Source organism: Podarcis tiliguerta (genome assembly GCF_965153285.1).
Source record: "Podarcis tiliguerta genome assembly, chromosome: 12".
NCBI classification, from domain to species: Eukaryota; Metazoa; Chordata; class Lepidosauria; order Squamata; family Lacertidae; genus Podarcis; species Podarcis tiliguerta.
Window position 1 is genome coordinate 19,387,262 of NC_139545.1, and position 12,615 is coordinate 19,399,876.

The 12,615-nt window shown below is 43.7% G+C and overlaps 1 protein-coding gene across 1 annotated transcript in view; it reads right to left on the reverse strand.

Moving 5' to 3' along the window:
- RARB (retinoic acid receptor beta) overlaps nucleotides 1-7,717 on the reverse strand; it is a 349,519-nt gene extending 341,802 nt beyond the window's left edge. The window contains exon 1 of the mRNA XM_083405281.1: nucleotides 7,597-7,717. The gene's annotated coding sequence lies outside the window, so the exon portion shown is untranslated. The remainder of the gene's footprint in view (nucleotides 1-7,596) is intronic.
- Nucleotides 7,718-12,615: the final 4,898 nt, after the last annotated feature.

Here is a 12,615-nt window from a genome sequence, read left to right on the forward strand (position 1 = left end):
GCCTGAGAGTCAAGTAATAAGTGATATAAGAACAAAGGCAAGAGCACCATTAGAACCAAACCAAAATCAAGAGCACCATGGGAAATGTAGTTGGTGGGCCTGGTTGCTTTGGGAAATGGGGTGCCTTTCCTTTTTCACCAGCCCTTTGCAGTGAAAACAAAGCCATCATCTTCCCTTAAGAATGCAAGGAGAGTCTCCTGTTCTCACAGTAGCCAACCAGACGGCTGTGAAAAACACATAAGCAGGATTCAAGCACAAGACTCTCCCCTCCTGTAGCTTCCAGCAGCTGGTATCAAGAAGCACTGTTGCCTTCCTTGCCATTATCAATGCAATCACATTCACAACAGGACCCGCAACTGCAGGCGCCCAAGTCACCACATCACTCCCAGGAGTGGCTTGGCTCAGGCATGGTAAGTGCCACCCCCCTCAGTGTGGTGCCCAGTGTCCCCCGACCCCCCCAGCTACTACTCTGATGGCACCAATACAGATCACGGATGTGAACCTCAAACTGTGCCAGAAAAATGATCAAGCTTTTAGGCAGAGAACTTTTCAGCCAGTCCTTGTACTACTTAGGATAGACCCATCACTGTTGTGGATCCTGAAGGCAGTACATTGATTTTTCTAACCCAGCCCTACTGTTCGCTTCTACATAGTTCCAGCCTTATTTCAGACATTGTGATATACTGGTATATTGTGATGTTTAGCTGGTGATATATCGCAGTGTTGAAAACCAGATATCACTGAGCCGTACCACGTACACATGCACGCGCGCACACACACACACACACTCAGAGGGAGAGAGGTGGAATCTACACACATATAAAAATGCTGTGAAAATGCTTTTTTTAAAAAACGTTTTGAAAAATATATTGAATTTGCCATAGCTCACCATCACCATCTAGTGTCATATTTGCATATTGCACTTTACAGCACACTTGAAACGTTTTATTTGTAGCTCTACAGCCGAGTCCAGAGAGAAACTGAGAGAGAGACAGACAGAGATAGTAGTGGACACAGTGGGGAATGAGCTGGAGCCCTGAAACAACTAACTAGCCCGGGATGTGACAGAAGAGTTTCCAATTGCAGCAAAGCGCGCAAATTTCTAACGTGGGACCACTAATGCTGCAATTTTAGGCTCTGGACTTATGGCCTTCTGGTGACATACTCCTCTTTAAGCGGAAACATACTGCATTGGGGGGCCCTTACCAAACTGCTGCTGACTGGGGCCCTGGATTTCTGCCTCAAAGTCCTTCCCTGACACCACCAATGGGACCACTTATCTCTACAGATGGACACAGGTGTTATGCACAGGAACACAGGTGCAGTCCTTACCCAACTTTTGTTCGACCTCTTTAGCTGTTTAACAGACTGCAGCCTCTATCACGAACAACAAAAATTGGTCCCTGGTAATTTATCTAAACACGGTCACATGCATTCTTCTTCAAACATAGCTCTGTGGAAGTGAAAAGCTTACATCTTTGCATCAGAAGATAGTGTTCTTGGAAAAGGTACTACTGCCAACTTTTATGGGGGAAGTGCAAAGAGATGTGAGGAGATAAACCCGAAAATTTGTATACAGTTTTTGTAGATTTGCCATCCACCATAATCAATAAACGCAAAGGATTGTTTCAATCTGATTACATTAAAGATTGTGGAGTGGTTTCCCTTTTTCTTTCCCCCATAACTCTTCAGCACATAAAACAAACATCGTACCCACTTTCCTTACTTTTAATTTATTAAATAGCAGCCAGGAGTTTAAAGCAGTAGTATTTCATCCCTCTCACCCTCACACACACAAAAACCATTATCTAAAGCAACACATTCAAGACCAATATCCAAAAGGTAGATAATGATGTTAAATACAAGCTTTGGCAATAAAACTCCATTTTCCTTTTGCAAAGTGAACAGATAAAGGCCAGGAGGATGTGAAGTTCCTGATTTAATTTCAATCAGAAGCTGATCAAAATTGGACACATAGCTGCTGCAGGGTAGATCAAATTTGCATTCTGGCTGAATTTCATTCCATAAAATGTTCAACCTAATCTAAAACTGGGGCTTTTTGCTTGACTTTCCAAGGAAGAGCCTATTAGTTCTCCAACAAATCTGTGTGCATCAAGGATTCTTTTCTCCACAGAAATGGGGTTAGCATACAATTTAGCTATTCATTTATGCAAACGATAGTAAACAGAATTATAAAAGACAGATAATAAAGAGCAAATGAGGTTATTTTGTTTCCCGCTTTATGTTGTCAGACTTCTGAGCATAGTTTAGTGTTTTCTATTCATGACTTTAGAATATCAAATTACTCCCTGATGATGTCTCAGATGTGCTTTTGTCTGCAAATGAGAAGGAATAAAATACCAAGGCATTAACGTTAAATTACAATCGTTAATGGTGTAAATACGAAAATAATTACTGCATCGTATCATCAATTGTTATGTGTTCATTACCTAAGTCCTTGCAAAGCTTTCGCTTTCTTGTTAACAATTATTTTTACTTTGTTTTTGGCTGGCTATTTTATGGCTTCCCAGGCACTTTAGCAGCATTCAGCACTTACACAAGCCATTTAATCCTGTTTAAAGCTTCATTTAAAAACTTCCTCTCGGATACTTCTTAACTGCAGGGGCCACGCTTTTCACTTCTGTCCTGATGCTCAGAAGCATAGCACAGGCACGGGGGAAACAGAGACATTTGTCACACAAGATTATCTAAAACCCAGTAAAAGAGCTAAAGTCTCCAAATCTCCTTTTAGCCCGTTCTCGGATGTAGCTCTGCTGCAAAAAAATAAAATAAAAATAAAAATCGATCACACTACCGCTTCCACCAGCACAGCATATAGTTTGAGCTCCAGTGCACACAAGGCAGGGTAACAGCTTCATCCGGTTGCATTTTTATTACCTCTACTCCCCCTCGCCCTTAAGCAGAAATTGCAACTTTCCCCCCCGTAAGCTGCCAAAAGTGAGCTCACATGCACACAAAACTGGTTTTGCTGATGGCAGCTAAAAATGCCACTCGCCACAGTTCTTCTCAGCCCGTGACCCTTCCCTCTCGGGTTAACTCTTTTATCATTTTGATGGATTCCGGCTGCTTCACTGCCCATTAAGCACCCCTGGCCATTTGCAAACCCACATTTGGGGCGCGCACAAAGAAATGCACCAATGCAAAAATGGATCATCGTCATCGTTATTTAGGGAGAGATATAATAATAACAATAACAGCAGCAGCAGCAATCTGCTGTCATGGTGAAAAGGAGCCACCTGCTCTTGAGCCAACAGCCAAACTTCTAAACAGCACCGCTTCTGAACTCGTCCCAAATTTTAAACGCACTAACGGCTACCAAAAAGCATGAGGACTAGAAGCCTGGAAAGACTTTTACGCGCGAAGTAACTCGCTCCTGCAGCACCTCTCCACTTTCGAAACATGCAACATCATTTAAACACTTCGAAAGGTTATCGAGATTCATTCCGAAACCAGATGCACAACCTCCCTGCTGTCCAAAAGTCGCCGGAGCCTGGCAGGACACTGCCACCTGAACCCGATGCAAACTTTATTCTAGCTAGACCCTTGCGCTGCTGGCACAGAAAGGGGGCGGGGAAAGAACGAGGCTCCCTCTGCCCCGGGGAAAAGCAGCAGCAGCAGCAGCGCTACGAACCGGCCCTACCACGCCAGGCTTGCAAGCAAAGCCGCTCGCCCTTGCAAGCCACAGCTCCTCACAAAAGCAATGCCAGCAGCCGCCCCCCTCTCTCCCAAGCGCAACTCCAGCCCCGTGGCTAAAGTCGGCCAACTCCTCGGAGTGACTTTTCGCACGAGTTGGGTGGCTTGCAAGATCGCACCCCTCCGCTGCCCCCCCCCCCCCGCGGCACGCTCGACTGCAGAAGAGACTGGAAAGCAAGCAAACAAGCAAACAAACCAACAAAAGGGGGAGGGATGCTTTAAAGCCGAAACAGCGGCCGCGGCAAAAGAAGCCGTATGGATGAATGGGGACCCCGCCGACTGCGCGCATCTCCCCTGAAGGATGTGCGATTTGCAGGAGAAAGTCTTCAGGAGCCGGGATTTTGAGCATGAGCGCGAAGGATGATGCACCTGATGGCCGAAGCAGCCCCCTCCGCCGGCTCCTCGGCTGCTTCGCCCAGCGCCTTGCTTACCCGTGCATACTAGTATGCCATGCAGAGGGATGGAGAGGTAGGAGCACACGCGACTACAATGGAGACGGCATGAGCACGGCCTTTACCTTGGCGAGGGGGGGGCTGTTTGTATCTGTGTGTGCGCGCGCGCGCTTCTGCTGCCGGGCGCCGCGGCGATCGCCTCCTGTCAAAGCAGCGCTCGGCGCTTCTTCCCGACCCGGAGGAATAGCAGCGCCCGGTATCCCCGCGCCGCTGCCCGCGCCGGTCCACGTGCCGCTCCGCCACGCCCACCGGCGCGCTCTCCCAGCTCCCGATTTGCCTCTCCCGCCGCCGCCGCGGTGCTTTCGGAGCTGCTGCTTGCAACGCTTGGGCAACGCATTTGCAGGCTGGCCCGCGCGACGCAGAGCGGCGCCTCTCTCTCTCTTTCGGCTTCTGCCCTGCCCACGTTGAAGAAGGAAACAGGGGCTGGGCTGGGGCGGTGGAAAAGGGAAGGTAGGAGGCAGTGCCCGCTCCAGGTTTGTTGGTTTGTTATTCAGAACCCGCCTTTCATTTCAGCGGATCCCAAAAATACAGATGCTATAACTCCCCGTTTCAAAAGTCATGCATCGTTCCAAAAGAAAACACTTAGCAATAAGATCTGGGAAAACCGAAGAGCAGGTTGCTTGGTTAATTAGCGCACCGGAATTTCGAAAATGCCCCAGATTTAGGCAAGACACTCTCCAAGGCCCCACAGTGGTGCGGTCAGGTATTCTTAGACTGGAACCAATGGCTTTTCAGTCACTCCAACCATGCTTCAAAATCAAGGGCCAGATTAAGACATTTAGAACCCCTAGGCGCTTAAAAGATTTGGGTGCACCCCGTGTATATCTGGTTCAAAATATAAACAAGAATAAATGGCAAAATAAAATTTCATTTTTTAATATGAAACCTACAGTTGGGTGGAAAATAATGTTTATTTTTGTTGAGCTGTACCATATGGCCCATGGTAAATCTGGAAAAGGAAAATTGATGTTCTGCCCTTTCCCTTGATGCCCTAAGCACATGCTTATTTTGCTTAATGGTTAAACTAGCCCTGTTCAAGATGTAATAAGCCAATTCCGGAGTTTGGGGAGCTGTGCTCCTGCACTTAATGCCCAAAGTCCTGCCCCAAGGGCACCACAGTCTGTTCACTGCTGTTATCACCAGTCACTGCAGCTCTGCATCGCTAACGCTGATAGCACCTGTCATGTATGACTTAGCTGAGATTCCTGCATCACAGGGGGTTGGTCTAGATGACCCTCAGGGTCCCTTCCAACACTTTGATTCTGTGATTTCTGGGCAGAGAAAGTTCTGCTGGATCCCATCAAAGGATGCCTCTGAGAAGCCCACAGGCAGGTTTTCAGCTCAACAGCACTTTCCTCATTTGTGCTCCACTGTGTACTAACTCTGATACTGGAGATAGGACACAGACATCATAGCTAATAGTGATGGAGAGCCTTATCGTCCATGAATTTGTCAAATCCTCATTTGTAGCTATGCAGGTTACATCACTACATCTTGTGAGATTGAATTCCATCGTTTAAAAAATGTGCTCTAAATCTTCCCAAATCTTCCAACATTCTGTTTCATTGGATGACCCTGGGTTCCAGTATGAAAATGAAAGAAAAATGTATTTCTGTTCACTTTCTCTAAACCATGAAATGTTTTCTTCACCTTTTTCCACGTTCCCCTTCACTTGCCTTTTTTCTAAACTAAAAAAACTCAAAATGTTTCAACCTTTCCTCATAGGGATGTTATCCTAGACCCATGATCGTTTTGGTTGGCCCTTTTCTGAATCTTTTCCAGCTCTACAATGTTCTTGCTGAGATGCAGCAAACAGAATTGTACACAGTATTCCTAGCCTGGCCAAGCTATGGATTTGTACAGTGGCATGATATTTGCAGTTTTATTTTCAGTCACTCTCCTAATTATCCCCAACATGGAATTTTCCTTTTTCACAGCCGCTGCATACTGAGTTGACATTTACCTTCATCCTGATCGGACAAATGAAGCCTGGTCACAAACTGAAATTCCGTTTCTGATCAATCACCAATGAATAGCATTTGTTACTTGACTTCCCATAATGCAGAAGTCCTTTGGGAGCTCCACACAATATATTTTTTTCTTCCCACCCTGATCAGCTTGACCACTTCACTGCTCACTCCTACTCTAGGTTATTTATGAACAACTTTAAAAGTACCAACGCCAATACCCCCCTTGTCACATCCATCCATTGGGAGAACTATGTTTAGTTCTACTCTCAGCTTCCTTTAGTTACTAGTTACTGACCTGTCCTCTTATCCCATGACTGCTAAGCTTACTCAGGAGTCTTTTATGAGAGACTATTGAAAACTTCTTGAAAGTCAGAATGTCTACTGGATCTCTCATGCTTACTGACACTGTCAAATAATGCTAAACAGTTAAGTAGACAGCACTTATCCCTGCAGAAGCCATGCTGATTATTCTTCAGCAATAATTGTTCTTCTATATGCTTGGTAATTCAGTTTTTAATTGTGCGTTCCACCAGTTTTCTCAGAACCAATTATAAGCTAACAGCTCTACCATTTCCTAGAACCTCCACATCCTTTTTTAAAAAAATATAATTGGTGTTACTTTGTCTATTTCTTCTTTTGCATTGGATTGAACTACGGTAATTTGTTCTAGCCCAGCAAAGTCTCTTGACTGGAACTCTTACACACAGGAATCATTAAAGCAGGAGTCGCCAACATGGTGCAATCAAAATATCATGGACTACTTCTCCCATCAGCTCCAGCTAGCATTGCTAGTAGTCAGGGATGATGGGAGTTTGAGTCTAAGAATTTCAGAAAGCACCATATTGACTACCTTTACATTACAGGCTTTGCCATCTCCCTAGGTTTGACTGGGCCAGTCCCTGCTGGTTCCAGACCATTATTCCTATGTATTTTGTATTTTTAAATAGTAAAGCAATGTGCTGAGCAAAATTCCAAGCAAAAACAAAAAAGCACAGTAGGTGCAAGCATTGCCCTGGTTTCCTAGTTTTGCAATTGTATTTGAACACCATAGTGCATAACTATACAGTCATAACTTGGTTCTCAAACGCCTTGGTACTCGTACATTTTGGCTCTCAAACGCCAAAAATGCAGAAGTGTTCCGGTTTTCGAATGTTCTTTGGAACCTGAACATCTGACGCAGCTTCTGCAGCTTCTGCTTTGAGTGCAGGAAGCTCCTGCAGCCAATTGGAAGCTGTGCCTAGGTTTTTGAAAGTTTTTGGAAGTCAAACGGACTTCCAGAATGGATTACGTTTGAGAACCAAGATACCACTGTATTTCCTACCTTCCAAAGCATGTTTTTCACACTACTACACGGGTCTAAGGGATGTTTGCAACTTCCAGGAAATGTAGTTTGATATTTAGGCAGCAATCCTATAACTACTTACCTAGGAGTAAGCCCCATTGAACTCAGTGGTACTTACATGCATAGGATCGTACTGCCACGTCTCCCAGTACATAAAACAGGTTCATAGCCTTCCACCCTATCCAGGACTCGTTCATCATCTCGCTGCAATTTATCTTGGTTTGGTGGCTGCAGAGTCTCTACAGATAAACACAACAGAGGAAAAACAGATGAATCAGATCTTTGACAGCCATAATGGGTTCAAGGTAGCATTATGTAAACATTATTAAGTGCAATAAACACATGTCAGCATTAGACACTCTTGTGTGGATGTGCCAGTAAGAGTTACCGTGAACTTCTTAGTCATAATGTCTTTCTAACTTTATGTAGATAGTATAATAGCAGTTCAAGCAGTGCTGCAGCCTTGACGGGAAATCTTTACCCTGTAATAGATAGGCCAGGTCTGAAAGAGTGCCACTGGGAGACTGTATGCTTTCATTCATATAGATGCTGCGCATTTGTCGGACTGACAGGGAGGCCGGCCACCAGCTTTTTGCGGTGTAATTACTAGTAGAGCAGTGTTTTAGAGGCCCTGTTTGCTCCCGCCCATCCGGAAAACAGGTGCGGTGTGTGAGTTTTAACGTGAAATGTAGTACTGTTTCCTGAATGCTGATTTTTAACTCTGCTGAAATAGGTGTTTTTGCATTCTTACGCAAGTAAGAAGAGGGAGGATAAATGTCAAGGTTCAGGGAATCCGATCCTTCCCATGGTGGACAACCAAGAACTGGAATCGGGTCGTCAAACTTTTTCAGCAGGGGGCCAGTCCACAGTCCCTCAGACCTTGTGGGGGGCCGGAGTATATTTTGAAGAAAATATATTTTATTTAAATTTTATTAAATGATTTTATTTAAAATGCATCTCTGGGTTATTTGTGGGGCATAGAAATTCATTCAATTTTTTCCCTCCAAAATATAGTCAGGCCCCCCACAAGGTCTGAGGGACAGTGGACCGGCCCCCTGCTGAAAAAGTTTGCTCTAGATGTTGTACACCAGCTCCCATCATCTCTGGTCACAGACCAGGCTATCTGAGGCTGATGTGAGTTGGGAGTCCAACAATTTCTAGAGTGCCACACAGGTTCCCCACCCCTCTCCTAGGCACCCTAAGAAAGTTTACAGCTTTCTACTTGAGGCGCTTCACTTTCCCCTCTTGCACTAGCCATTTTCCGCTACTCCAACAGCGGGAAGTTCCACAAGTTAACACTTAGTCCTCCAGATGAAGCTAGGGACTGGTCTACTCTTGTGCTGCATCTTGCAGATTTCAATCCTTCCACGCCAAATGCTCCAAAAGGAAAATGTAAGTAGACGTTTTTATTACGTTTTTAACATTGATGTACTGTAATATGTTTTTAATGTTGTACAACACCCTGGGATCTTTGGATAAAGGGTGGTATATAAATGAATATGTATAATAAATTGAATATTTATAATAAATTAATAATAAATTGAATAAATTGAATATTTATTATTAGTAATAGTTTATTATTACTCCTGTTCCTTTTTCTATTTCTTCCTCACTTCCATCACAAACACAGGTTGGGGGCGTTTTAAATGCCCCCTTCTCAAGATTAGGTGTTTTAGTGACAAGGCCAGATTTGAATCAGCAGTCTGGCCCCATCCCTTGATAATGATTGACAGGAGGGAGTGGAGACAGAGTGGAGAAATTAGGGCAGTGCAGCTGGTAGGTGAGTGGGCTTTGGGATCAACGCTCAACCCCCATAGTGGGGAATCTCAAGCCCATAGACCAATAGTGGCCCTCTAAACCTCTCCACCTGGCCCTTGGATCTTTCTCTCCAGGTCATACCTCTCCCCGGCTCTGCTCTGCACCCTCCCTGAGTGTTTTTGCCCAGATAGACTGTGTACCTAAGTACTGACAATGCCTACTACTTGTCTGGATGGTGGACACAGAGGAATGGGTGGGGCTAAAATACTGTGCAAAGGTGCCATTTGCATTTGTTGCTCCACCCACTTTGCCCCTGGCTTCACCCTTCATTGATATATGGCCCTCAGAAGGTTCTGCAGAAAGGAATGTGGCCCCTGGTCTAAGAAAGGCCCCCACTCCAGCTCAAACCCTTTCTACACACACACATAAATAAAATCGGGACAGAACTAAATTCTCTATGTTCTCTCTCCCCCTGACACATGTGCACAGTGCCAAATTTGATGACCCCTCTGCTAGCTGAGACTAATGGCCAGTATTTGATATTTTCTTCTTTCTTCATTTTCCATCGCACTTCCAGTCATGCTAAACCAGATTTCCTAACCCTGGTCTCTTTTCCAGCTGCTGATCTAGTATGGGGAAGATTCCTATCTCGCTTCTTTCCCATTCTGGGTTCTGTGATTATTTAAAAACTGTAATTAAGATTGTATAGAAACATGGAATTAAACTACCAACTTCTTAAGGCAATTGGTGCCTTGTGAATAATTAAAGTAAAAATTGCCAATGGAATTGACGCCAGTGTGGATCTGTGAATCAATTAAGTTGTCAAAATATTGCTGTGTAGTGCCCTCAAAGGAAATTTGCTCCCGAAGTGTGTATTTAAGGGCAATTTCACTGTATTCCTGCAAGATTAACAATTATTTTAATATATACCTATTGTGGTGATTTAAAAACTAGCCCGCAAATGAATATGCTAATATCTGATTCTGTGGAAACGAGTGATTACGCCACTTTCTAACATCCTTGGCAAAAGCTCCTTTGATCAATTATTTCTTGTTTAACTTCTTTTGCTATACTTTTGGATGTCACACTCAAGTTCTAGCAGCGAATAAAAGGGGCTTAACAAAGATAAGAGCACTACAGGGATTCATAATGGTGAAATCACTTACTTGCGCTTCTCATCTCTACGAGCAAATGTCTGAAGTGAAATTAATTTGGTGATCCCAGGTTAGTCTGCAACGGGCTCTGGCCCATGCCTCAAATAAGCTAAATTATTGTTATTATCCCTATGTTGTAACAATAGAAGTTAATTGAGCTGCCTAATCATTTAATTTCTGGTATTAAAATGAAAATGTTTATGTTTGATGAGAGCTGCCATGCCTCAAAGGGATCTGAACTGAACCATTTGGGTGCAACCCATATTCTGTAAATGCCCTGGGTTCAAACAAACGAATGAATGCATGGCAGGCAGGACAGAAGCAATAACTTTTAATCTCTCCCCTGCCCAAATCTGGGACATTTGCAGACTGCTTTTATTGGTATTTGGCTAGCTTCTGTCAGAAAATAGAATACTGACTAGAGGAAACATTGGTTTGATCTAACAAGACAATGATGTTGATGGATTTTATCCTACTCTTCAGCCACAAAAAGTGAATGGAAGTGATAATGCAATCCCTACCCTCAGGTTTACTCTGTGTGTGTGTGTGTGTGTGTGTGTGTGTGTGTATGCATAACACAAAAGGAAAAGGGATTGGTAGGGAGGAACTGAAAAGCTAGCTCAGGCACTGTTTCTTAAGTTATGGAATTTTTGTAGTGACCAGATAGGAGAAAGAACAGAACAGAACAGAATAGAATAGAATATTCATCTTAAAATTCCTCAGCATAGCATATAAGCAAGGAAGAGAGTATTACTGATGCATAGGATGGTCTTTAAAGCCATTATATCCACAGCATACATTTAAGCACATTTATGCTTTAATTCCCCCCCCCCCCAAATAAATCTGGGAACTGTGGTTTGTTAAGAGTGCCCAGAGTTGTTAGGACATCCCTTACAGAGCTATAGCTTTCAGATGTCCACTATAAGCTCACAGAATGGGCTGTTGGTTCTTAAACGCCAGAGCCCCAACTCATGATAGGGTTATTTTTGAGTGTTCAGTTGTTCAGCTTACATATTTGTAAATAAACTCAAATATAAACTTATTTTCTCATTTGGATAAGACTTCAATTTTCTGAAGGAAGGCTTCCTTCCTCTAATATCTTTCCTCTGCTTGCTAACTACGCAAGTATCCTGTTGGCCTTGGTGGTACTTTTCCTGATCTGCAAGTGTACCTTTCAGCTTAGCTTCTGCGATTGTGGCTTTTGAGTGTCTCCCAAACATCCTGGATAAATTTAGCTCCCTTGACTCTGTGGGAGAGCACCCACAACAACATTCTTATATGTATTTGCCCATAGTTCATTTTAGAACTGAAATATACAGATTCTATTTTATTTTGGGGGTGTCCACTTTGTATTCCTCTCTTCTGTAGAACTTCAGATATATAATACTCATACCCTCCAACACTTTGAAGCCAAAATCTGAGTCACCGTCTTACCATTTCTTGCGAGACCATGGCAGCTATTTTGGTTACCACAATCTGTCATGATTTCACCCACCCCACCACAAAAAAGGACTTTTGGGGAGCATGGCCCCCCAAAACACACATTTCAGGGCACCGCACAAGATCACAGCCTCAAAAAAGCATTTGGGGGGGGCAGGGAGAGGAATCACACTGAGAATTCGTGTGAGATCGCGATGACCAAAATGGCCGCTGTTCCCTCACGTTAAAAAACACAGGATGTTCCAGTTTTTCCAGGACACTTGCAGGGCATGTAATCATTCATTCATTGCATTAATATCCTACCTTTTTTTTCTCCAAAGAGCTCAAGATGGCATACATGGTCTTCTCCTGGACTCATTTAATCCCCACAACAATCCTGTGAGGTAAACTAAGCTGAGAGGATGTGACTGGCCTAAGGTCATCCATTGACCTTCATAGATTTGAACCTTGGTCTCTCAGGTCTTAGTCCAACATTTGAACCAATACACCACAAACTATTTACTTTGATAAGCTGTGCTGACTCCCCCCCCCCCCATCTTTTTCTGTTTCAGTGGATTATATTTTAGTAAGCTGGATAAATGGGTGTTTTCTGAATATGACTAGCATCGTATGGATTTGCTTGTTTCTGAGATATTGTGACCAGAACTCTAAGACTATTGAACAACCAGATATGGATGCGCCAAGTGATTTAAATGTGCAGCCTGCTGTATGCACAAGGCTTCTGTACATATAAATGTACTTCGGAATAGACAAATATGTATACGTTATACAATAAAAACCACCTG